This window comes from Lithobates pipiens, unplaced genomic scaffold (assembly GCF_037356315.1).
Source record: "Lithobates pipiens isolate NorthernLeopardFrog02 unplaced genomic scaffold, aLitPip1_a1.2 Scaffold_19, whole genome shotgun sequence".
NCBI lineage: Eukaryota > Metazoa > Chordata > Amphibia > Anura > Ranidae > Lithobates > Lithobates pipiens.
Window position 1 is genome coordinate 311,609,653 of NW_027507764.1, and position 27,477 is coordinate 311,637,129.

Consider the following 27,477-nt stretch of genomic DNA (forward strand, 5'->3'; position numbering starts at 1 on the left):
TAATTTATGTGACAGTGCCTTTAAGAGGCTCCTGAAGCCTTTGTGAAAATACTGACTAAAAAAACAGAAATTAAAAAGCAAAATACTTTCAAAGTGGCTGTAAATTACTAACTAATCTCTCTTAAAAACAAACTGCTAATACACAAAATCTGACCTCTATTTCTGCTGTGGCATAAACAGATACAATGAATTTACTAGTGTAAGATAAGCTTGACATTACAGCTTGCTGCATTACATCAAATGCTAAGTAAGGAAGGAAAAATTGATGTTTAACCTTATCTGCAGTGACATCAAAGGAAATTGTGCCTCTTGGAGTCTACAATGAAGCCAAGCAGCACCTAGTGATAAAAGGGCTTCAGTAGAGAAGATTTAGATGGGTTGGGACTATTGTCTAATTTTTATTGTTATGTGCAGCATGTGCAGCAATGCACATGTTTGCTGTTGTACATGGGTTATATTGCATTGGAGGGATAAATAAACAACTTTTGCTTTAAATTTAGTGCACTGGGGACAGGCATCAGCTGAGGAACAGTTTTATCCACTGTTTCATCAAAGGCAGTAGAGTGAATACGGTGGACTTTATTCATTAGCAATAAGAACCTGGTAGAGGTTCTGACCCAATCCAAAATGATTTGTTTGGTTCCTATCTAAAATTCAAAACAGTTCATTGGGAGTTCTGCCTTTGGCAGCTGTGGATAGTTTAGTGCAGATAAAAAAATACATTCTATATTCACAGTGATAGAGAGGCATTCTTCATCTTACTTAATGGCATCAATTTACTGCATACTTTGAAACATGAAGATAAATGTAATTATTTGCCTTGAAATGTGCAAAGTCAGCTATGCCACTGAAATATGGCCATATGCATCTTAAGTGTGTATTTTAAACTTGATAAAAGAGCTTCTGGCCATACTAAGTTGTCATTTTTGCTTAGAAAAGTAATATTCTACAGTTCTCACCTTTTCTGTTTTAGAGAGTTCCTTTCCAAATAGAGAACGGATGATCTACTAACACAAAGATTCCGAGAAGCCCATCATAGCTGACAGTTCCAATGAGACCCAGGTCCGTCCCTGGAAGCGTTTATAGTTTCATATATTCCTCATCAGATACTGAATCTCACAGCTCTATATTTATCTGACACTTCGAGATTTCAAGACGAAAGACATCATTTTCCAGAACTGCTTTTCTGGCTCCTTTGAAAACAGAGAGAAATGTATATGCCCTGTAAATGGCAAGAAACAAATGTAACAGATCATTAAAATCATGCCAATATGGTTGCTTGTCAACAATAGTTACATAAACATGCAATATATACAATAAAATATCACTAATGTCCAATAAGTTCTAATTTCTAGTGAATGTGATAGTTATTTCATTTCTGCATAAATGTACATTTTATTTGCAGAGCAATGATGTCACAACTGAATGAAAATATCGAATTTGTGAAAAGTAGTGATGTCACATCAGTATACAAATATCAGCTTTTTTTTTTTAAGCGATTGTGTAAACGTTGTAAAAAAGTGACTTCTGTATTACAGTATACAAAAAATATGAGTCATGGCTTGTTGATAGCCCAATAAAAAATATATGGACCAATGAAACATGCATGAACATGCCAAAAAACAAGAGTGCGAAAAACCACAAAAATGTGGAGGGGTACTAAATATATAAAAATATATATATATATATATATATATATATATATATATATATATATATATATATATATATATATATATATATATATATATATATAAATAAATAAATAAATAAATATATATATATATATATATATATATATATATATATATATATATATATATATATATATATATATAGTGACATTTTCAACCTATAAAATTTACGGAAAATAAGAAAGAAGTGAGAAAAAGGCTGCACATCTGTAGTCCTTGAATGTTTCAGGAGGCAATGTTATGATACAAAGAGATAACAGTAAATGGTATCACACTTCAATTTACTGTAGCTATACAGCATTAGGGTCAATAATAGAACCTTAGATGTACATGTACACAGTAAGCAATACACATTTTAGTTTTTTTTTGTCCATTTTGCTATCTAAGCCCTTGTATACATGGTCGCAGATTCCGACAACCAAATCCGATGGATTTTGTCCGAAACTGTTGCATACACACGGTTGGACAAAGTTGTCGGAAAATCCGACACAATGGCGTTATTTTGTTACGACGGGACTACGTTCATGCTAGTAGCCAATAGCTTTGGTGTAGGAATTTGATCTGAGCATGCGTGGCACTTTGTCCGATCGGAATTCTCTACACATGATCGGAGTATGTCCGATTGGAGCATTTTGTCGGAAAATGTTACCAACAAGTTGGAAAACTTGGTCCATCGGATACTCCGACGGAAACAGTCCAATGTAGACCACACACAGTCGGAATATCCGACAAAACGGTCCGATCGGACACATTCTGTCGGAATCTCGACCGTGTGTACAAGGGCTTAGATATATCTCTGCTTGATATGTTCTTGCAGATCTGGAATCATTTACTTATTTAGCAGTATTTGGTGTCTCAACTATTTTAACCCCCTCCCACCCGGCGTATTGTAACAAGATGGCTGAGCGGGAGCCCTGTTATTTTAGCAGGACATCATGTTATGTCCTTCAGAGATTGCGCCTTGCGCGTGCCCCACGGGCCATACTCTTGCACGATCTGTCACCCCCTGTGTCCACGGAACACAGTCAATGACAAATCACTTGACAGCAGATCACTTGACAATTGCACACAATGAAAGGCTTTGATTCATGCCTTTCACTGTGTACTATTGTGATGAACTCTATAATTGTATAGACAGGGCCAATCACAGCCCGTCTGTACCATGTGATTCACTGTGGGAAATCACAGCTAATCACAATAGTAAACACTGAATGAATAGTTTCCATTCAGAAAAAATTATCGCTTATAACTGTAAAATTCACAACGGGATTACTCAGAGTCCATTTTGCCTCCTCTTATAGCTCCTAGCAGCCGCAAAACAAACTATAGATAATACCACGTACACACGATCGGACTATCCGGTGGACTTAGTTCGGTGTACAAACCGCCAGACTTTGCAGAGGAGGTCTTCCGAACCTTCCGAATGGGTGGACCTGCCCACAACCGACCGGGCTTTTCCGGCGGACTAGGGAGGGAGTCCACCAGACTTTTGAAATTAACGGACTTGCCCACACACAGAGAAAAGTCAGTTCATTTTGAACGCAGCTCCAGGTAGACGGGACTAGCAAGTCAATGTCGCCGCCTCCATTGGCGAGATTGACACCTCGCTAGCCCCGTCACCTGGTATGGACTTAAAGGGGAAGCCCTACGCTGAAAAAACGCCCCCCCAAAGTCCATATCAGACCCTTATCAGAGCACGTGGGCTGGCCGGTCAGGAAAGGGGGTGGGGACGAGTGAGCGACCCGACCCCCCCTGAGCCGTACCAGGCTGCTTGCCCTCAACATGGAGGGGTGCTGTGGGGAAGGGGGGGGCCCTGCGGCCCCCCCACCCCAAAGCACCTTGTCCCCATGTTGATGAGGACAAGGGCCTCTTCCCGACAACCCTGGCTGTTGGTTGTCAGGGCCTGTGGGCAGGGGACTTATCGGAATCTGGGAGCCCCTTTTAATAAGGGGGCCCCCAGATACTGGCCCCCCACCCTATGTGAATGAGTATTAGGTACCATGCATGACTTTATCAGACAGTTTCTATTTATGTGATTTCTTGATACAACAGGTCTGGCAGTAATCAGGCCTGGGTGTGGCAAGTGCAATTTAGCTTTCCAAAAAATTGTGGTTAATCACAATTCATTCATAATTCAGCATGGGAGGGGACAATTACTTTTTCACAGGGCCAGGCAGGTTTGAACAGCTTTTTTCCCCTAATAAATGAAATTATAATTTTAAACTGCATCTTGGATTTACTCGGGTTATCTTTGTGTAATATTAAAATTTGCTTGATGATCTGAATCATTTAAGTGTGAGAAATATGCAGAAAAAAAAAATCAGAAAGAGGGCAAATACTTTTTCACAGCAATATATATATATTTTGAGGGACTGAACCGGAGTCCGGCCTGGGTTTTTTTAGCCTCTATGGCAGGCTAGGTTCCGGTCCAGATGTTCTGGTCCACACTCAGGTGGACTTTAAATTACGAGGAAGAGAGCACAGCAGGGCTCTCCTTTTGAGACTCAGGAAGGAACTTGAGTGAGAGGAGCTCTGGGTGTTGGACTAAAAGGTTTCCTTTTCTGCATGTTTTTGTGGGTGACGGGGAGCAACTCCGCACTGTATAGAGAGGAGACTATTTGTTTAGTTAGCGCCGGATGCCAAGGATTTAATTTACTGTTTGTTTGTTTTTATTTTGCAAACCTCCTGCAAATAGACCTGGCATCCACAAGATTTTTAAGAAAGTGCCCATTTGCTGACTGTCATTCAGAAAAGGTGATCCCCACGAGCTACTTCCCCAATATATATATATATATATATATATATATATATATATATATATATATATATATATATATACATGCATACATATTGTCAGCAGTGTTCCTGATCACTGACCAACAATATATATGATGATGTTGTATTACGCTGGTGACAGTGTAAAAAAAGTTTTGAAATTCTGAAAAAAAAAATGTATTTCTTAATTTTCCATAAAATTGAGACAAAAAAATTTACTTTAAAAAACTTCCCATGCCTCTTACTAAATACCTTGGACTGTCTACTTTCCAAAAAGGGGTCATTGGGAAGATATTTGTATTGTCCTGCCATTTTCAAGTCTCACTCTCAAGCAATGTTTCCATAAGTACATCAGGACTGATTGATTTTCATATACTGTATATATACAATAGTTTGTGAACTCTATAACTTTCCTAAAGACTAAATAATATGCAAGGCTTTGGATTATTTTCACCAAAGAATTGCAACAGTATACATTTTGGCCTAAATGTATGAAGAAAGATTATTTATTTGCAAAAAGCTAATAACAGAGATTAAGAAAAACCTTTTTTCTTTTTTTAAATGTCAGCAAAATTCTAGCAAAAATAGGTACATATAGGTACAGTGTTGCATGACCACGCAATTGTTACTGAAAGTGTGACAGCACTACACGCTGTAAATTGGCCTGGGCAGGAAGGAGCAAAAGTGTCCGGCATTGAAGTGGTTAAAGATGTATTTTAGGCATGTTACATTGGTTATACAAGGTGGAGAGCATGATGTTACTGTCTCTCTATCTCATCCAATCAGAAAATGTTTTGCATGCATTCATAAAATGCAAAGCATTCTTGGAATGATACCCATGCTGAATGACCAACCTCCTGTGTTCACAAGGCCAGATGCTCATCCTGGAACCCTGAAGGAACTTAAGATCACTGGTGTAATGGTGTCTAATTCAGTAATTTCAAGATTCCAGGGGCATTGACCCGGTACAATATGTACATAGTTGTATTGGTCCAAGCTAGGCTAGAGTAACTATGTAAAAATATACTATGCCTGGAACTCTTCTTCAAAAGCAAATATTTATTAATTTTAACAAATTTATTTAATTATAACAAATATTTATCAAGTACCCTAATGTGTGTCAGTTTATCTTAAGAACCATTTCAAGTAGGTACGTTTATTGTCCACAGCCTAAAAATACATACCAGTGAATTCCAAATGATCTCTTATGTTTCTGAAATAAGTAAACAGCAAATCCATTTTGTTGTGTGTTCTATTTAATATTCAATAAGCTTTCAAACCTTTATACTAAACTTACTTCACCAAGTTGGAGTATCTTTTGCATCTAATAGAAGAACCCCTGGGGCTAAATATACCTCATGGTGGGAACCACAGGTATAATTTGCCTATGTATCGCTTGATTAAATGCTTGACACTTATGTTTAGATCTATATTATTATTATGTATATGGTACAACTAGAGGCATTTTTATAATATTTAGCCATGATGTACTGGCCAGAAATGCTCTCAGGGGTTGTTTTGCTTCCTGTGTGAGTTGTGTGCCCTTGAACTAACATGCAGGTATAATAGTAAATAGAACTAATCAGTGACTTAGCTTTCAGCTCAAGCAGCCACAGAAAGAAGCTTAGCAGCTTTGTAGTCAATCTAAAGAGCACACAGCAAGAATACAAAATCAGATCAGCATGTCAGTTTAGGCACTTGAATAGATGCAAAGAGAAACTATTGAAAATTAAATAGCACAGAAAAACCTAAATAAAGTGGGTTTTAGCACTTCTTGAACAGTATATGCAAAGTAAAGAATGTACCCTTTTCTTCTAACTATGCTTTTATTAACTGAAAGACGTGTGGTGATTCTTGAACCTCGTTGCTTGATACAACGTGCTGTGCTGAAGTAACCATACAAAGGTTAATTCCAAGTAAAAATGGGTAATCTTGTTCTAGTAAACATGATCCAAGGTCAGAGTTTGGATGCCATGGGTACAGAATTACAATGACTCCGCAGATCAGCGGAAAGAAAGTGCTGTTGTGTATGTGCTGCGCACACTCAGGATGTCGATATGAACTGTCAAACATAACATCTCTGTCATATAGAAAGAAAGAGAAAATAGTGATGTTGTCAGCACTACAACCTTTGCACTATGTATGAGATTAAAGTTCTGTATCCGGCTTTCCCTCATCTCTGAACAGCAATGAAATGTCCATTGACATGTGAGCTGGTTAACGCTTCACTCACTTTGGGTTTCATGTAAGGAAAATATATTTATGCCCATGGCAATCTGTCAGAATCCCTGTTTTCTTTTTTCAAACTACAGACTGTAGAAATAGCTGAAAACGGTTGCTCATAAGCAGTTTTTTGTTTTTTGCTAGAAAACTTTTCTTAGACTTAAACTTCTATATAAAGTCTACTGTCAGGTTTTTCTTTGAATTTGCTCCACCATTAAAATTAAAAGGCAACATCAAACTATTTTCATTGGATCCCAAAGCTGGTTACTTTTTATTTTATTTTGCATTACAGGGAAAATGAAAGGTTTAGTTCAGGGGGAACATTATTATAATGAGTTTTTTGGACTTGAGAAATGTTTAGATTGCTGTCACATCTATTGCATGCTCCTGACCTTGGGCACTGTTTGGTCCTTTGGACCTGATGTTGAAATATTCTATCATCATCTATCATCACTCTGAGATATTACTGTTCCATGCATAGAACAAATTCATAGGGTGCAAAGGCTGAGTAATTAGAAGGTCAATTAGCCCTGTAGGGGTGTGTGTGTGTGTGAGTGTGTGCGTGGTGTGTATATGAAAATTGTTCATTGATATGTGATTACCAGCACCTGTTCCCAGTTGTTTTTACAAAATGTTCTAGAGATTCAATGTGCAATCATATATATATATATATATATATATATATATATATATATATATGTCTTACACACCTTCATTGTTGGTGCTGCATCTTATTGCCATAAAATATCACTATAATATTTCTGAAATCTTGATGTAGAATAGTTTAATGGCAGTGAATATTGCTATTATTGTATTATTGGTAATGCTATAAAATTTATAATAAGTGCAAACTGGCACAATAGGGAAGAATAGGATTTCCTCAGTGGCTGCACATTTGCAATATATGTTGAAACATATGGCTTATTTGCTGCATGTGATTTTTCTGATTTGTAACCGCAAGAAATTCCCTCTTGCATTAAGCTTCAAGCTAAGAGTCAATTTACAACTCTACCTCAAGTGATAATGCGATTTTAGAATTAAATATCTCACATTAAGCGCTGTAAGGCTCTAATTTATGTTTTGCTAGCTTATTAAAAGATCATTATTAAAAAAACTGATAGTGAAGTGAAAATAATTCAAATAAATATCTGCAGGCAGTGCCACATTTTTTAAAACTGGCGACAATGGAAACTGTGTGCTCCTGTGTGCAGTTTGCAAATTATTTGGAAACCAAATGTTAACACTGCTGCAAATTTATGATACTGCAGCAAACTACCAAATGTTACAGTAGAGAAAATACATAAAGCCAAGCAAGCTCACTCTATAAATTATGTGAGTCTAGGTGTCTATTTTTTTTTTATAATCTAAAATATCCAAGATTTTATTGTTTTTTTTTCATTATCAAAGATATACAGGAGAATGCAAGTTTAAAATATAACAGAAGAAAACATAACACAACAAGTCATAAACGTAAGCACATTTTTTCAATATTCTATTTGAACCAATGTGTAGAATATATCAACAATAATACATTTAAGTGATAAAATGGAAATAATAGGAAAAAGATAGTTTAATTTAGAGTTTTTGCATTTTGTATAATTTTCTCTCTGTTCTGATGAAGTATAGCAATTATATACTGTACCAGAAGGGTACCAAGTTGTATTTTCCAGGAATATCACATTTATCACACATGGTCATAATTAGATGTGAAAGAATAATCAATTACCTGTTTTTCAAGCTTATTTGCCCACACAACCCCCACAGTGTGAGCTACCCACCAATTTATTATTATTTATTGCTCACAGCAGATATAAACCTGCAAACCACACATAAAATGTTATATGTTATATTCCTATAGCTGGAAAGCCAAGAACACACTTTCTTCACTTTGATATGAGCTTATAAAGCACCCCACCTTTCTCCAATCTCATCCTGGCATTTATGGTCAACCCACCTCCAGTGACCTCAGATAAGTTGTTTTTTGTAAAATGTATCTGTTCTCTGTGAACTGGTAAAAGGTTAATTTGGATACCTCATCCACATAATTCTAAAAAAATAAATTCATTACCCCTCATTCACCATTAAAAAAAAAAAAAAAAAAACATATGTAGTGCTGGTATTTTTGTCTTCTAATGCTATGTAATGCTGAACAATGGACAATGCTATAAATTGGTATTTGGCTCCCTCTTGTGGTATAAACATAAAAGAGACTTTGTTTATTTTCCATTTCAAGAGCATAGGGAAAGCCTAACAGGAAGTGACTTAATTGTTTTTTTCTTGCAAAAGGACTCACCTACCCAGAATGCCCACTCAATTACCCATGAACACTGAGTGGCTGAACTGCATGCTGGGCAGGTAATAAAAGGCCCCGTGCAGCCATCTTCTTTCTCTTCTTGCTGGGATGCGTTGCCTTCCCACAGGGATCTGTGGGTATGCGTCCGAAGAGCACTGCAGCCTGCTCGGTGTGGAGCAACATTTGAAGCCACTGGAGACAGTCTACACTACAACCTGCTGGAGCAGTGGCGTGGTCAGTTTGGGAAGGATCCAGAGACACCTGATGGAGGTAAACTGAGAACTCCCAGTGATCTTGTGAAACAGAACAGTGTGATGGCATGGCCGCAGCAAGTAGACAGAGATCTTGTGGAGCGGAGGCATCCACCCATCCAGCCCTGGTGTGGTGAGAGGGCTGTTGCCCAGAAGTTTTGTACCACACTTCATATACTTAGACTGATCGAATAGTGTTGCTGGGACTGGTAGTCCCACGGAACAGTTCAGTTCAATAGAGTTACACGTACATAGGCCTCAAGCCCTATTTTATTACCAAGAACTGTCACTGGGAGTATATTCCCAGGGAAGGTGTTCACAAATACTTTGCACAATTGAAGTTACTTTCTATTATCCTAAACTGCTTTACTGGTTGGAACTCCAGCAGATTATAAGTACTGCAGTATAAATGGCTAGCCGAAGAAAAGAAGACAAGAGACTATATTGCTCACTGTAAGACCATACAGTGTTGCTTTTACCTGCTAGAAATTATAGGGGGATGATTGAGTAATTATGCTGTTTTATCATTCTGTTCAAATACTGTGTAGCACATTATAGATCTCATGGTGTCTGCATGGTGTACTGGAAGTGGGAAGGTGCACAGTGCTGAGGTTGTTGCCTGAGCATTGGTCCCACTTGGAGACACACCTGCAGGAGTGATACAGGTAGCCATTCACAACTATTTGCTTTAGTATTGTATACCAATAACAGTCCTTGAGTTTGATGTTTGAACCTGTTCTAGTAAACTTATCTTTTGGTTTAATACAATCTGATGTGAGGCTTGTTCATTCTCCAAACAGGTGTAGTAGTGTGTACCCAGGTGACAACACAGGGAAAGTGAATATAATCTGTGATTATTCAACTGTCTTTTATTATTGGGTTTTGCACCAACACTGTTACACAGCTGTGTCAAGAGGGTCAAGCCAAATCATTGCGGATGGAAATAGCAGAGTACAGGCCCAATAAATTATCAGCAGCTCCTTTGGGGGTAAGTGCTACACATATTTTAAGAAAATCAATAGGATCTTCAGGCTTCATTCAGTCTGTACTAGGTCTACTCTTTAGTAAAAGTCATTATCAATGGCTAAACTTTGAAGAGCAAAATTGCCCATGCCTTTACGTTGGGACTTAAGTCACGCTATAAATTAATCTAGTGGGGGCGTGGCTTGGCGCACGGCGGACATGGCAGCTTGAGTGCAGAGCTCCGGAGAGACCTCGGCTGTTTAGCTGCCTCCCGCACACTTCCACCCGGATCATGAGCAAACTTGGTGGCTGAACACTGCGCACTAGATCCCGTCGGACATCTGAGGCATTTCGGGGCCGGAATATCTCGGAAATCTTCCGCAGTCAACCCAGGACGCAGCCGGAGGCTACAGGCCCCAAGATGGCGCCGCCGCGTGCGTCGGAGGATTTCAGTGAAGACTCACAGTCGGCGCCTGAGGATAACGGTAGGGGACCTGCACACCCCAACCTCCCACTAACCTATGCTGACATGGCCATTATAGCGGCGGACATAAAATCTTCTTTCTCCGCGGCCATCACAGACCTAAAATCTAGCCTGGTGGTTTTGAATGATCGCATGGTGGCGGCTGAGGCGGCAGGGAAAATGAGGGAGAAGGCCATCCACCGTCTGGATAAGGCTACTCTCACACACTCTAATCACTTTATTGATATGAATAGACACCTCGAGGATCTCGACAACAGGGGCAGAAGGTGCAACATCAGAGTGAGGGGGTCCCTGAAACAGTGGAGACTGACCAGATTGTACCTGCACTGAGGAGGGTGTTTAACAGCCTGTTAGAAAGACCGGAGGACACTGACATAGAATTTGTCAGAGCACACCGCGCTCTTCGGGCCAGGGGACCAGATAACATGCCCCCTCGTGATGTTATTTGCTGCCTGCAAAGCTTTACCCTGAAGGAGGAGATTATGCAGAAGGCACGCAGGAACGATCAGATTGTATTCAATGGGGAAACCATAATGTTATTCCAGGATCTCTCGCAAATCACCCTAAAAAACCGGAGGGCGTTGCGCCCCTTGCTGGACAAACTCCGCGCTAAGGAAATGAGGTATACCTGGCGCTTCCCGTTCGCCCTGCTGGTGACCCATAATGGCAGACAGTACACCTTGCGCTCTCCAGAGGACTTGCCCGAGTTTTGTCATGCCTTACACCTAGGTCAGGTTGACCTCCCAGAATGGTACCAGGAGTTCCGCATACCCCCCCTGAAAGGAGCCCCCCGGACTCACCTTTGTCCTCCCCGGAGAAAAGACTACCTAAAAAGGCTAGGCCCAATCATCATGGGGGTGCTGCAGCGGGCACTCCGAATAACGGCAGAGCTCACACCTCCAGAGTGCGTGATGATGCATACTGAATCCACCTGAGTTTACCTTGGCCTCGTACGCAATGTTTACCAAGCTCCATACCCACCCATCCCAAACCCGCTCTTCCCTCCTTCCCACAGCTACTACCCTTTGAACCTGCCTGGCATGCACACGGCTCCTTATCCAGTTTTCCTTACAACAGCAACATGGTGGGAGACCTGGACTGGGCGAACTTTGGGCAAAGATCTTTTCAGCATGTACTCACTGGACAAGAGTAAGACCACGTATGAGGGGTGGGATCCACGAGTGTTAACTGGGTTTTTATTTTTTATTTTTTGATAGTGGATGATGGGCGCCATGGTGTGGTGTGAAGATTGGTCTTCAAACAGCAGCCCTCTTTACGGGGGGCCCATGTTCGGTTCTTTTAGTTCCATGTTTGTCATCCTGCTACATCAGAGATTGTTTGATAATGTTCGGCCACCCAGCTGTTAATGGGCAATGGTGCGGGAGAGCTACTTTAAGCACATTTCCAAATGAGTAATTTAAGGCCGAGGTTCTCCACCCTCTCATGCCAGGTGTTTTAATTTGTTTTTATTTTTTCATACTCTTTTAGTATTTGGTGACGCCGGCCTGACAGGTGTGCAGTTCGACGGCTGGTTCTGCCGCCCGCCTCCCTTAGCTTTCTACAAGTGGGGCAGACGGAATTGTTTGAATTCTGTCGGTCCCACGACTTGAAACCTTTGCGCAGTATATTTACTGTATAGGTTGTACACTGATATCTTGTCTTATCTTGTCTTGTCTTTTCTTACTTCACCCTACAGCTTCCCTTTTTTTTCTTTTTCTTCCTTCTCCTCCTACTCTATCTCTATCTGCGTAGGGCTAGTTTTTAAATTCCAGTGGCTGAAGGTAGTGTCTTATGGTTCAGGTAATGAACATCAACGTCTTCCTACTGTTAATTACATTTTGTATTGCCTTTATATACAGGTATTACTTATATGAGGGTACAGATTCCAGTGCCATGGCGTACTCAACACTGGGTCGTAACCCTATGGTGATCTCTCATAACGTACAGGGCCTGAATATTCCAGAGAAGAGATCATCTCTTCTTCGGGAACTCAAGAAAGGTAGGCCACACTTCGCCTTTTTACAGGAGACTCACTTCAGGACGAATAACATACCCAGACTTACTGACGACTTTTTTGTTGAAGCCCACCACGCCACGAACGCGCAAGCAAAAACAAAGGGGGTGTCGATTCTTATTAGTAAAGATGCTCCCTTCACAATGCTAGAAAAAATGTCAGATACGGAAGGCAGATTTCTATTTCTCAAAGGCCACTACAAGGGGAACCCTGTCACTTTGGCTAATGTTTACTTCCCTAACAAACTTCATTTATCCTTTTGTAGGAAAATAGTGAGGGACTTGGAGGGGTTTGCTACCGGTTGTATAATCTTAGGGGGAGACTTCAACCTTCCCCTTAACCCCCTGACGGACACCTCCACCGGCAAATCACACGTATCATATAAAATCTTGAAACAGATAAAGGGACTCCTACACTCCCTGCACCTACTGGATTCTTGGCGAGTCCTTCATCCGGAGGGGAGGGATTACACTTTCTTTTCTGCCCCGCACGTTAAATATTCTAGGATAGATTATTTATTTGTCTTTCGCAGAGACGTACACTTACTGACCGGAGCAACAATAGGAATTCAAGGCTTATCTGACCATGCTCCGATCTCCCTTACACTCAGGCAACAATACAAGTCGAAACCCTTAACTTGGAGGTTGAACTCATCACTCCTGACAGACCCTACACTCCTACCAGAAATATCCTCCCAACTACAGGAGTTTTTTACACTTAACTCTACGCAGGATATGGATCCTTTGGTGGTGTGGGAGGCCCACAAATGCACACTTAGGGGGGTTCTAATGAAGATGGGCTCTCAACGCAAGAAGGACAGGGAAAGGGAAATTACCGCCATAGCGAACAAAATCTCGAGAATTTGCACAAACAATCTTTATCAACACAGACGGCGACGGACCTTCTAGCTGCCAGAAAACAATTGCACCAGATTTTAGACGCTACGTCGAAGAGATTTTTATTTTTTCGGCGGAAAATTTACTATGAACACGGAGATAAATCAGGCAAGTTTTTGGCGAGAACACTGAAAGGACCGCGTTACAGGAATAGCATATCAGGAATAGCTAATCAGGAGGGCAAACTTGACGTGATGGATGAACAGATAGCTAGGCATTTTCAGACTTATTACACCAAACTATACAATCTACCGCCCCAACATAGACCCAAAGACTTGACAGGATCCAGGACCCAAGCCATACAGGACTATTTATTTAAATCCAAACTACCTCGGATATCCATGGAGGACTCCGCACTATTGGAGGCCCCGGTGGATGAGACTGAGGTTCATAAGGCCATAAAGGATTTGAAATCAGGGAAGAGCCCCGGCCCTGATGGCTATACCGCAATTTACTACAAAACTTTCATTAATACCCTGTCGAAGCCACTAACAAAAGCACTGAACTCCCTCTCATCTCCCAGAGAAATACCGCGAGGGTTCCTGGAAGCGCATATTACTGTTCTACCTAAACCGAATAAAGACCCGACACTATGCGCCAATTATAGACCAATCTCCCTTTTGAACCTAGACGTCAAACTTTTGGCTAAAATTATGGCAACTAGACTACTACCCCTGCTCCACACCATAATTGGCCCGGAACAGGCTGGATTTATGCCAGGGAGGGAGGCCAAAGACAATGTGACAAAGGCACTTAACCTCATACAGATGGCCCATGAGCGAAATATCGAGGGCCTTCTCCTCTCTACCGACGCGGAGAAGGCCTTCGATAGAGTAGCCTGGGATTTCATGCTGACTACCTGCAAATTTATTGGTCTGGGCCCACAGATGCTTTATACAGAAACCCTTCTGCCAAACTCTGCATCAATGGCTCCTTCTCTGGCACGGTCCACATATCCAACGGCACGAGGCAGGGATGCCCCTGTCACCCATCTTATTTATTATTTCCCTAGAACCATTTATTAGACTACTGAAGATGAACCCTGACGTCACTGGCTTTCGGACAGCCAGGAAGGAATACAAGATTGCCGCATACGCGGACGATCTTCTGTTTTTCTTAACGAATTCTTAACGAATCCCCGTATCTCCATTCCCAACTTATTGCGAGAATTTTCAATTTATGGTTATCTCTCTAACTTAAAAATCAATTTCACCAAGTCGGAAGCCTTAAACATTAGTTTACCGAGCTGCTCAGTGGAGATGCTTCGGACCGACAGCCCCTTTCGATGGGTGACTGAGGCAATCCAATATTTAGGTGTATGGCTGACCCCTTCACTTGCCCGGGTTTTCGAAAAAAACTTTATACCATTGCTCAAGGTCATTGAGAAGGACCTGAAGGAATGGCACCCAAGGAACTTTTCCTGGTTTGGCAGGGCTGCCATATGTAAAATGAACATCTTACCCAAAATACTCTACTTGTTTGGAACACTTCCAATTAAGATCCCGACGAACTTCTTCAAAAAATTGCAGGCGATTCAGACACAATTTGTATGGGCGCATAAAAGACCCCCGTTTAAAACACTCCCTCCTGACCTTGCCCAAGGATTGTGGAGGGATGGGTTTGCCTGACTACAAACAATATTATCAAGCTGCGCATGTAGCAAGAATTATTGATTGGCATTGTCACGGTGGAGCTAAAGATTGGGTGGCACTAGAAGATGAGCTGAGCCCTGTTCCATTGAGATTTCTTCCTTGTGTGCCAGAATCCGGATATCCGAGAGCGTTGAAACAACATCCTTTAATTCACACCACTCTTTCAATCTTCAATCGGCTGGCCCTTCATAACACAAAATTTTCTTCCACATGGAGCCCACTCACGCCTTTATGCGATAATCCCGACTTTCCACCAGGTATGGGAGTACACCTCTACCGGTCCCCCAACCGCCACACACCTCTCCTCACGAAACATTGCTTCCATAATGCTCAGATGCTGAACTTCACAACTTTCAAATCAGCAAACTCATTACCTCACTTGACTTACTGGACATACCTCCAAATTAGAAGTTACACCAATAGGCCAACCTATAGAGGACACTTTATGAGAGATCTTACGGAAATAGAAAGAGTGTGTTGGGAAGGTAGGCAAACTCCGAACACTACATCTCTTTCATATGCCTGGCTGCGGAATACAGGGGAAGGGCGAGTGGAGAGACTCAGAGAATAATGGTCTGAGGCTCTCGGGATTGAACTCTCTGACGGTCAATGGGGGAAGGCCTGTGTCCTGGCACAGAAATGCTCATTGAGCACCAGAACACAGGAAACATCCTATAAATTACTTACGCAGTGGTGCGCCACACCAGCGAAACTACACAAATGGTTCCCTCAAACTTCTGATGTTTGCTGGCGCTGTCCGAAGGAAACTGGCACACTCCTACACATATGGTGGCAATGCCCCCCCATTCAGCAATTTTGGAATTCGATACGGGGGCTGATCAGAGCTATAACTGACACATCCATGAGACTTGACGCGGCGTGCTGTCTCCTGCATGTCACCACCTTCTCCTTACGACGTTATAAGAAATCATTGACTAGACATTTATTGAATGCAGCCAAAGCTTTGATACCACGCTATTGGAAATCGACGAGCATCCCTGCAATCAGGGATTGGCTCTTTCAGATTAGGGAGGTGTGTGACATGGAGGAGACATTGGCCCAGTCTACTGACATGGTGGAGAAATACCACACTACGTGGTCACCATGGTTCGCCTTTCGGAGCACGCAAACCTATAGAGACCTGCTTGCTGGGAACTACAATGGAATGTCTGAGGGCTGATTTATTTATTTCCCTTGTCTGCTAAGATACAGCCACTGGAAGATAACGATAATGATAATAATACTACTACGATATAACTTTTCTACTTTTCTATCCTTTGTTCACACTTCTCTAGATCTTTCTCTTTTCTCTCCTCTTCTTTCTAAAACCATCCCACACCTATTTTTTCTCTCGGTGGGAGGGAAAAAAAAAAATTTTTTTTGAAAACTGTTACCAAAATGTATAGATAACAATATTTGAAGAAATCAATAGACCTAAGTTGAGGTATTGCAGTTGTTTGTCAGATAACCTTACTCTCAGGAAGTTTATGCCTCTGTTGTCTGTAATCCATTTTTTCTTGTGTGTTCCTGACAGCCTTTCGAATGTACCTTATGTATTAAGACTATTTCTGGCTATAATTGTTCAACTTTGCTTGTATTTCATTTGATCGAATAAACTTGAAATGATAAATTAATCTAGTGGAGACTGATAACTCAGCAACCAGACTCAGAGATTAAAATTTTCCTTTAAAGCACAGTGTCAACATTTCCTACTGGAATGAAAATAATGTAGTATACTTTTGAGTCTAAAGAGATTGTTTCAAAAAGTTAAGCTTCTGCTTTTTTTGTTTTTTTTCAGATGTATGGTTGATCCTCAAGATTGGTGTATGAGGCTAACAAATCTTTTATACTTGCCTACCGTAAGCTGTCATTATATTTTTATTGTGTCCTGTCTTTGTTTACAGATAGATAGGAGGTTGCAGATATAATTGCTGGGAGGAAGAAACAAGCCATACTGTAATCATCGTTATTCATGTGTGCAATAAACACAAACAGCCTCAGTAGGAAAGAATGTCCCCTACCAGAATGCTGTAGTAAATAACTTATGCTGATACAGAGATGCCCACACCAAAATTAGCAGTGTTAGTATGTGTGAAAAAAACAAACTCAAACATGAATTTTCCCAACCAAAATAATTTTTAAGGACATATAAAGCTTTTATTGGTGTCTTGTTCAAATAAGTACTCTGCCCAGGATTTTTTATAGGCTGTAAGGTAAACAAAATGGAAACTTACTTTTGTTAATGTTATTAACAGTTTACTTGTCTCTTTAACCACTTAAGGACCGGCCGCCACAGTTATAATGTGGTAGGTTGGCTCCCCTAGGTGAATCGCCATTCCTGTATGTCAGCCGTTTTAAGAGCTGTAGGGGGTGTGACACCGGAAGCCAACGTGCCACCTGTGATTGCTCCTGACAGAGACAGAACAGAGATCTGTCAATGTAAATAGACAAATCTCCATCCTGTGTGGGGAGAAAGACAGATTTCTTGTTCCTACTGATTAAGAACAGCGATCAGTCTCCACCTCCAGGCAATCCCATCCCCTACAGTTAGAAACACCTCCCTAGGTAACATATTTAACCCCTTAATCACCCCCTATTGTTAACCTCTTCCCTGCCAGTGGCATTTATACAGTACAAGCATACCCCACTTTTAAGTACACAATGGGGTTTATTTACTAAAGCTGGAAAGTGCAAAATGAGGCTCACTTCTGCATAGAAACCAATGAGCTTCTAACCCCAGCTTGTTCAATTAAGCTTTGGTAATAAAACCTGGAAGCTCATTGGTTTCTATGCAGAAGTGAGCCTGATTTTGCACTTCCCAGCTTTAGTTAATAAACCCCATTGTGTATTCAAAAGTGGGGTATGCCTGTAATCAGTGGCTGTTTTTTGCTCTGATCACTGTATAAATGTCAATGGTCCTAAAAAAGTGTCAAAAGTGTCTGATCTATCTGCCGGAATGTCACAGTCCCACTAAAAATCATAGATAACACGCCAAAAATAATAATAAAAATGCCATAAATCTATTTTGTAGACGTTATAACTTTTGTGCAAACCAATCAATATATGCTATTGCAATTTTTTTTTACCAAAAATATGTAGATGTATAAGAATATATATCAACCTAAACTGCGGAATAAATTTGTTTTTTTATATATTTTTTGGGGGATATTTGTAATAGCAAAATGTAAAAAATATAGCTTTTTTCAAAATTGTCACTCTTTTTTTGTTTATAGCGCAAAAAATAAGAACTGTAGAGGTTATCAAAAATCACCAAAAGAAAGCTTTATTTGTGTGAAAAAAAAGGAATATATTTTGTTTGGGTACAGTGTCACATGGCTGCGCAATTGTCAGTTAAAGAGACGCAGTGCCGTATTATGAAAAAATGGTCATTAAGGGGTCAAATCCTTCCAGTTCTTAAGTGGTAAAGAATATGTTTCTTTCTATCTGCACAGTGAGTAAGAAATAGTTTGACAGCTAGAGCCAGGAGAGGTTTGTTTAGCAACAAAACTCATATGTAACCATATCGTAGCAGTCATCATGATCATATGATTGGGAAGCATGTTTATTGGTTCCTGATTTTTTAAATCAGAGCTGTTAGAGACAATGATGTCTGTCAGCTAGTAACATGCATGCGCCTAGCTGTCAAATGGCAAACAGATTTTCACTCACCTCAGGGAATAATGATTGGGGTTTTTATTTTATTTTTTAACCACTTCATTTTTTTGTTTGTTTTTGCACACATGTTAAAATGCACTTTTCAGGCCTGAAGATAAATTAACCCCCAAAAATATTTTATGAAAGCAAAGACCCTGGAGAATACAATGATGGTAGTTGCAATTTGTTATGTCATACAAAATGAGTGCACCTATTTGTAAACTGCAAATGTTCAGTAAAAAAAATACACTAGGTATCACATTGTACCTAATGATAAGGATACAGAGAATACTTTCCTCTTCACTGCTGTCTTATTATAAGGAGACTGAAGTTAGTTACAAAACACTCTGTACCCTATAAACTCAGTAACTTTTTTTTGGATCAGGGAATGAGTCATAAATGTTGAATTCAATTTAAAAAAATTTAATGTCATTGTATATGGAGCCACTGCTTGATAACAGGTCTGTTTTTATACTTTATGAAGATAACACATGCATTTGATATAAATTGTATGACGTTACAACTAAAGAAAGAATTAAAAAAAATACACTTAGGTAAATGAAGCTAATTTGAGTGCACACAAACACAATGAGGTTGATTTACTAAAGGCAGATACACTGTTTAGGAAAAATGCTGGCAATTGTATTGCTTCTTCTAAATCTTTATTGAGCACTAACAGCAGTGTGACATCTAAAGTGCTAACATGTTTCGGCCGTAGACTTCGATAGCATAGAGGTGTACAATAAAATCTTTCTCTGGTTCTGCCAACTTCACATGATTTTAATTGTTGATTGATTTTAAATTGGATTGTACCACCCTTTTTTTTTTTTTTTTTTTTGAGGGAATGTATATCTTTTCTATATAAACTTTATTTTATTGTAAAAAAAAAAAAGGCTATGAGGAAAGGTCTGGCTGAAACATTAGTGTTAGTGCTCAATAAAGATTTAGAAGAAGCAATCAAGTCGCCAGCATTTTTGAAAGCACCAACTGAAAACTTCCAGACCTCTAAAAGAAAAAGAATCCAGATTACCACCATGAACTTTTTTAAAGTGTTTAGACACATTTGAAATATTTTTTGTGTTGTGTCATTATAGTGCTCTTATATTGTAATACGTAGATTGCGAATAGTCATCCCACATACTGTACTCTACAAATACTACAATCAATTAGATAAACAATCATCTTTGAATTACAATTTATAAAACTTTTAACTGGATATGTTCTACCTGTTGAAAAAGAAATGGCAGACATGCTTTTTCTTTGTCTTTTACACTGTTTACAGGTGTTATAACCACAGGAATAGGAGCCCACTGTCCCTAATGATGAAATGGAAGGGGGAGTGGAACAAAATAAAGAAATGGAGAGCATAGTACCTACACTGGGAGCTTTCTTACTAGAAGAATTGTATCCCTGTCTTAAAATATCATGCAGAGTTTGTCTGCATATAAGACAGGGAGGCAGTGGTTATATTATTGTAAGTAAGTGGTCACAAAGTAACCACTACCCCGCCCATGGGACTGTGTCCTCTTACTGGTTGCAGAGGAGTTCCCAATCAGATCACAACGATCTCTATTTTCTATGATTAAGGCTCATGTTAGCACTTTAGATGTCGCACTGCTGTGCCCAATAAAGATTTAGAAGAAGCAATTGAGTTGCCGACATCAACAAGCCTGAGCACCATTATGCCGATCATCATTCTACAATCATGCAGTAGAGCTTGGACAAGTTTTTGTCTAAATATACTTTTTACTGCAAGTGCATGTGTTCTAGATCTGGGTGGGGGGATGGGGGCTCTATCGATTTCTATCATCCAATTATGTACAAGTAAAAATGCTGGTTTTTATTCTCCTTGCATGTGATTGAGTAGTTTTTGCAAAGTGAAGCGTTACCTAATTTAATAAACTCTGGAGTAAATGCACTTGCAGTGCGCAGGGGAATTAATTTACTAAAGGAGAGGAGAGGAGAGGAGAGAGAGAGAGAGAGAGAGAGAGAGAGAGAGAATTTTTTTTCCTTGAATGTGATTGGGTATTCTTTGTAAAGTGACGTTTTTACCTAATTTAAAAATGTCCATAGACATTGCTTTAAAGGACTACAGGTTATCAGTTTAGATTTTACCACAAACTATACCTCTCACTCTGACATTCGCGGCAATATGTTGCTCAAAATTGTGGGGTTTCTTTACTGAGACATCAGGGGTCTATTAAACTTGTGATGTCTGTCCTGCCTACCAAAAAAGCTAATGGAGTACAGATTGCGCTCCACTAGCTTCTTCTCTGCCCACACCAGGGAAAGTGACAGCTGAAACCTGTAAGTTATGTAATACATGTCACTTACTTGTTCGTTCACTGGAGTTGAGATTAGAAAATTGAATTTGCTGATCTCTCTCTTTTCCATCCACTAAGACCCACCATGCACATGGCAGGGGCTATTGGGTGGGGGGAGGTATCTTTGGTGGGCTATAGAAGTCATCACTTGTAATAGAAAGCCCATCACTTGCTAAACACATTCACACACACTCCATGCTGCTATAGCAGCCAGGATTGTGCTTGTAATCTCAGTCTAACAGCTGCCATTCATAAATAGTGCTTGTAGACAAGTGGTTAATCTACAGATTTATAAGAAGAAAACACCTAACGAAGGAGTTATTATCATTGTACTGGAAGACTACAAACATATTTATAGTTTATTATGACTAAACCCCAATATATAGTTGCCATAGCCATTGGACTACAATGACACCAAAAAAGTGTGTTTTTACATTATAAAGTGAAGCATTATGTTTAACGTGTAGTCACACATAATTCAGCTGCTAACTCCACCATTCCTGCATTTCACATTCCTTCAAGTTTGAAAGTGAAACATTTTTGATCTTTTGAAAGGAAAAATGTAATTGGTTGCTTTTGGCAACAACACCAATGTTATGCTTATTTTATTTCCTTTCAAGAATCAGCCCAATGGTTGTTGATCTGGCAAGCTTTTGGGCTTTTAATCAAAGTTAAATAAAATTATAAATAAAATAATAGCATGTAATGTTTAAATCTGTAGGGATGCAACCATTCTTGTGTTGAATTTAAACATTTGTTTTAGCAAGCATATCTTTGTAGCTTGTTCTTTTACTATAGTTTTGTAAGCCAAGCAAACCTGTATTTGCAGCCAGGAGCAAAGGAAAACATTCTGTTCTTTTATAATTCCACTAAACATGGTTTGCTGCTTGTAATGAAGTTTTACTAAATGATCTTATAATGGTCAACATAGTACTTAAAGCAATTCTGTCATCAAACTTGTTATTAAAAGCTTTCTGTGAAAAAAATAATTTAAACCTTACTTCTGCTGCCCCAATGCAAAACAATTTTCTGGATGAAGTCTTTTTATAAACTGGCATTACCTGGTGCTTTGACCCCCTGGTCCCCCAGTGCACTTCTGCATCACTACCAGACACAATAATAAGGTGAAGATAGGCAGGAGGGCCGACTGAGTGCAAAGGAGAACTTGAAAATCAAATTTATTTTTTATTTTTATCAGTGACTACTTGACTTCAGCTCTGAGCTGAATATGGGGTTTGGAGAGCTGGGGTGAAACAGCAGTATGCTGATCTTCCCAGTGAATGGCTATGTGGGTGGGGGGTGGGGGTGTCAGCACAAGTCTGATGTTTGTAAGACAGGGAGGCTGAGCTCCCCACATAGCCAGAAAACTGGCCAAACTGGGAAGAATGTGCTTCTGAGCCTAGCGTGTTCAGTCTGAAATAGGAAACTGACAGGAACACCAGGTATTTCACATATAGGAAACAATACAAAGAGAACAGGATACTTTTTAACATAAGTACATGGTACATCAGACACATATCAGGAATTTGAAATGTTGGGGTAACATATTATTTATGTAGCAAGATATATAAAAAAAAGTGCAGATATATTGTATCTTTTAACTTTGAAGTCAGTTTCATTCTCCATATAATTTTTGCCAGTATTGTACACTTTAGTATTCAGTATTTGATACACATACCTTTGCCTTAAAGAGGAACTGCACCTTTTAAAAAAAAATATTAAAAGCCAGCAGCTACAAATATTGCAGCTGCTGACTTTTAATAAATTGACACTTACCTGTCCCAGGGTCCAGCGATGTCGGCGGTAGATGACGAGCAATCGTTTGTCTCTCTGCTGCCTCCTCCGCCATCCTCTGTCAGCCGCAATGCTTCACTTCCCGATTCCCTACTGCGCTTGCGCAAGTCACGCTGCACGTCTCTACTGGCCCCGCTATGTCCTTGGAACTGTGTTTTTCCCAGAACACAACGGGGGGGGGGGGGGGGGGGGGAGCATCTGTGGCGGTCTTGTCCCGGAAGTGGGTGCAGATACCTGGATTATCCAGGTAACTGCACCCCCGTCCCCCCTGAAAGGTGCGGATTGTGGCACCAGAGGGGGGGGGGATCAGATGAGCGGAACTTCTATTTCAGGGTGGAGGTCCGCTTTAAGTCTGGTTTTATGCTCTGTACACACGGTCTGACTTTCCGACTACAAAATCCGTCTGATTTTTTCTGACCGATTTTGTCCTAAACTGGTGTTGCATACACACGGTCAGACAAAGTTGTCGGGAAAATCCGATAGTTCGGAACGTGATCACGTTCGTTCGCTATGGTGGGACTACGTAGAGGCTAGTAGGCAATAGCTTTGGTCTCGTAATTTTATCTGAGCATGCATGGCACTTTTTGCGATCAGAATTCTCTACAAACGATTGGAAAAAGCCTGATCAGATTTTTTTTGTCGGAAAATTTGAGATCCTGCTCTCACATTTTTTCAGTCGGAATTTCCAACGGAAAAAGTCCGATAGAGCCCACACACAATCAGATTTTCCGATAATATTATCCGATCTGACCTTTTTTGTCTGAATTTCTGACCATGTGTACAAGGCATTAGACTGTTTTCCAAACTATTGCTGTAACTGTCTGGTTCATGTTTAGTGATCATCAACCACAACCAGCCATTGTGCTGAGAAAACTTGCCCTGCAACTACTGTATATGCTGACACATACTGTATATACTGGCATTTTCCAAGTGTAAGCTAAAGGGGTTGTAAAACCTCTTTTTTTTTAAAAGAAAAATAACGAGCATGTATATACTTACCTGCTCTGGGCAATCGCTTTGCACAGAGCAGTCCTAATCCTCTTCTTCTAGAGTTCCCAGTCGGTGCTCAAAGCTCCTCCTCTTCATCGGATGCTCCCACAGAAGACACCTCCCTAGGGGCACCTGTGCCGGCTTGCTCCCGAGTCCCACTGCTGTGTTCATTGACACAGACAGCAGGACTCAGCCCTGCCCCCCCCCCCCCCCCCCGATCCCTTGTCACTGCATTGACAGAAGCAGGAGCTAATGGTCCTGCTGCTATCAATCTGTCCAATGAGGTGCAAGACAGTGCCTGGAGCTGCTGCCCTCATGCACATCTCTGGATCGGATCGAGTACAGGTAAGTAAAAGGGGAGGGGATCTGGGGGTAGCTGTAGCACAGAAGGTTTTTCACCATAATGACCTAAACCTTGAGGCTTTACAACCACTTTAACTACTCCAATACAGGCCACTTTCACCCCCTTCCTGCCCAGGCACATTTTCAGGTTTCAGCAGGTTTCAGCACTGTCACATTTTATATGACATTTGTGCAGTAATGCACACTATACCAAAAAATTATTTTTATCTTTTTTTCCCCACAAATAGAGCTTAAGTCTTTTGGTGGTATTTGATCACCACTGGGTTTTTTATGTTTTGTGCTACAAATAAAAAAAGACCGGAAAACTTGAAAAACGTTTTCTTCGTTTCTGTTATAAAACTTTGTAAATAAGTATGTTTTTTACTTCACTGATGAGCACTGATGAGGCTGCATTGAGGGGCACTGATGAAGTGGCACTGATGGGCACTGATAATGAGACACTTATATGCAGCATTAATTGGCACGGATAGGTGTCAATGATATGCAGCACTGATGGGCACTGATAGGTGGCACTGATGGGCACTCATTGGTGGAAATGATGGGCACCCATAGGCATCACTTATTGACACTGATATGCGGCACTGGTAGGCACTTATAGGCAGCCCTGATGGGCACTGATAGGCAGCACTGATGGGTGGCACTGATAGATAGTACTGATAGGCAGTCCTGATTAGGAGACACTGACATGCATTACTGATGGGCACAGATTGGCTATTCTAATGGGCACTGATTGGCACTGATTGGCATCCCTGGTAGGCTCTAGTGGGCATCCCCGGTGGGCTCCAGTGGGCACCTCGATGGGTCTGCACTGATAATAAATGCACCGATTATCATCACAGACCTCCCTGTCAAGAAAGCAGTTGATCGGCTCTCCACTACTTGTCAGCACGAGTAGATTAAAAACCGATAAATTCCTGGTTACCATGTGATGAGCTGTGATTGGACACAGATGATCACATGGTAAAGAGAATACATCATAGGCTCGAGATCGGAGATGCGTGTGTCAGACTAACACACCACACTCCCGATTGCCATGCCGTACTCCCCCGTGGGCGTGCGCCAGCGTTTTATCCTGCTGGATGTCATATGACGCCCAGTCAGGATAATACTACCACTTTCTGGCCATCATTCTGCTATATGGTGGGCAGGAAATACATATTCCAAATGCAACTGACATTCTTTCTATGGTATAAGTATAGGTGGGGTTATTATGTGAGGCACAAATGAAAGAAAATGCTACACTAAGCTATTAAAGCATATGTAAACATACATTTCTTGCAAACTTCTATTACATATAAATATAAGAATTTAAAATAGAACTATAGGCACAACTTTTTTTTTTCATTTTGGATAGGGTAAAGGGAGGGTTATAACCCCTGTCAGATTTTTTTCACCATCGGTGTCCCATTACAGAGATTTCCCTTCACTTCCTGTCCCATAACCAAACAGGAAGTGAGAGGAAATCCTTTGCAAATTGAGGGAATACCCCCAGCTCACTAGAACTAGTGTCCCCATTGTTATTTTTCTGGGGACAACCCACAATTTGGGATGTTCTTTTACTTTCACTTTCAATGATAAAGGTAAACAGGGCCAATAGAGAGGGGCACAGATAGCAATAAAAACTGACAAGCATTCTAGTCCTTCTGCTCATTATCCAAAACAAAAAAGTTTTCCCATTAGTTATGCTTTAAACCTTCCTATTAATTGTATAGTGCAGCACTTCCTGGAGTATGCTGTCAAGCTAACCAGTGGCTGCAAATTCCCTGGTAGCATTGACAGATATGTGTACACAATTTTGGACTGGGAGCAAGAGGATGTTGTGGTGATGCATGACATATCTGCAGTCCCTTTGTTACCCTGTGGCATCACAGGCTGATCTTCTTCCTAGCCAGCCTAGCAGAGCCTGATTGACAGTGGCTACTAGAAGAATATACATTATCAGTCCACCCACAGAAATGTTTTTAATGCAGCATCGCTAGGGTAATACTACATTGAAGTGTTAATGTCCAGAACATGTCTAACAGCATTGGCAGGCAAAAACCAAAAAAAGCAATAACTCTATGAGGTTGATTTACTAAAAGTAAATATACTGTGCACTGTAAGTGTACCTCAAGCTTCCCCTCATTTACTAAGCTCTGGAGCAAGTGCACTTGCAGTGCCCTAGACATGTGCAATTAGTTTCAGTCTGAATACAACTTTATACAAATTTTTGGTTATTCAGAGATTCAGATGTATCCAAATCTCTGAATGAAATAGTAACACATTTTGTTGAAATTCATTAAAATTTGTTTTGTTTATTTGTTTTCTAACAAATTCCAAATGTTTGGAACAATTCAATTTTGGATAAATCGAAATATGATCGACCAATTCAAATTCTGTGTGAATAATAGCTGGTTGTTAAGAAGTAGGGTGGGAAGTCTGCCACTCAGCTGGCTTCCCCACTGGGAGCTGAAATGCAAACAAAAGAATGCCGGCAATAGAAAATTCTGAAAAAAAAAAACACTGTGTGAGTCCCCCACAAATCCATACCAGGCCCTTCTATTTTAAGGGGAACCCCACACCAATGTTTTTTCTTTTAAGCATGGGGTCCCCCCAAAATCCATTCCAGACTTTTATCCGAGCATGCAGCCCAGCAGACCAGGAAAGGGGGGGTGAGCAAGTGGCCCCTCCTAAACCATACCAGGCCACATGCCCTCAACATGGGAATGCTTTGGGGCAGGGGGTTCTGGGGCCTCTTCCCACAACCCTTCTTTTATTGCAGCCTACCAGGTTGCGTGCTCGGATAAGGGCCGGGTATGGATTTTGGGGGGACCCCCTAAGCCATTTTTTTTATTTGGAGCAGAGTTTCTCTTAATTTCCATATCAGACCTGACCCACTGTAAAAATGGCACTTTTGACTTTTCATGTTTGTGTCCCATAGAATTTAATGGTGTTCATGTGTTCTGCTGAATTTTTTACGGTATGTTCTGGTGCGAACTGAACTGGGGGGTGTTCGGCTCATCCTTATTTAGTAAATCAACCCCAATGTTTTTCTGTTTAACAGAATGCCCTAGAACTAGGAACACTCAGTTGTACTTTCCAAATTTTAATTTGCAAGTCTAATAAGC

General features: G+C 40.5%; 1 protein-coding gene across 6 annotated transcripts in view; it reads right to left on the minus strand.

Annotated features, from left to right (window-relative positions):
- The window catches only part of CDH12 (cadherin 12), a 1,439,064-nt gene that overhangs the window by 485,691 nt on the left and 925,896 nt on the right, over positions 1–27,477 (minus strand). For all 6 annotated transcript variants that reach the window (XM_077492034.1, XM_077492035.1, XM_077492033.1 and 3 more), the window contains one exon: positions 960–1,222. The gene's annotated coding sequence lies outside the window, so the exon portion shown is untranslated. The remainder of the gene's footprint in view (positions 1–959; positions 1,223–27,477) is intronic.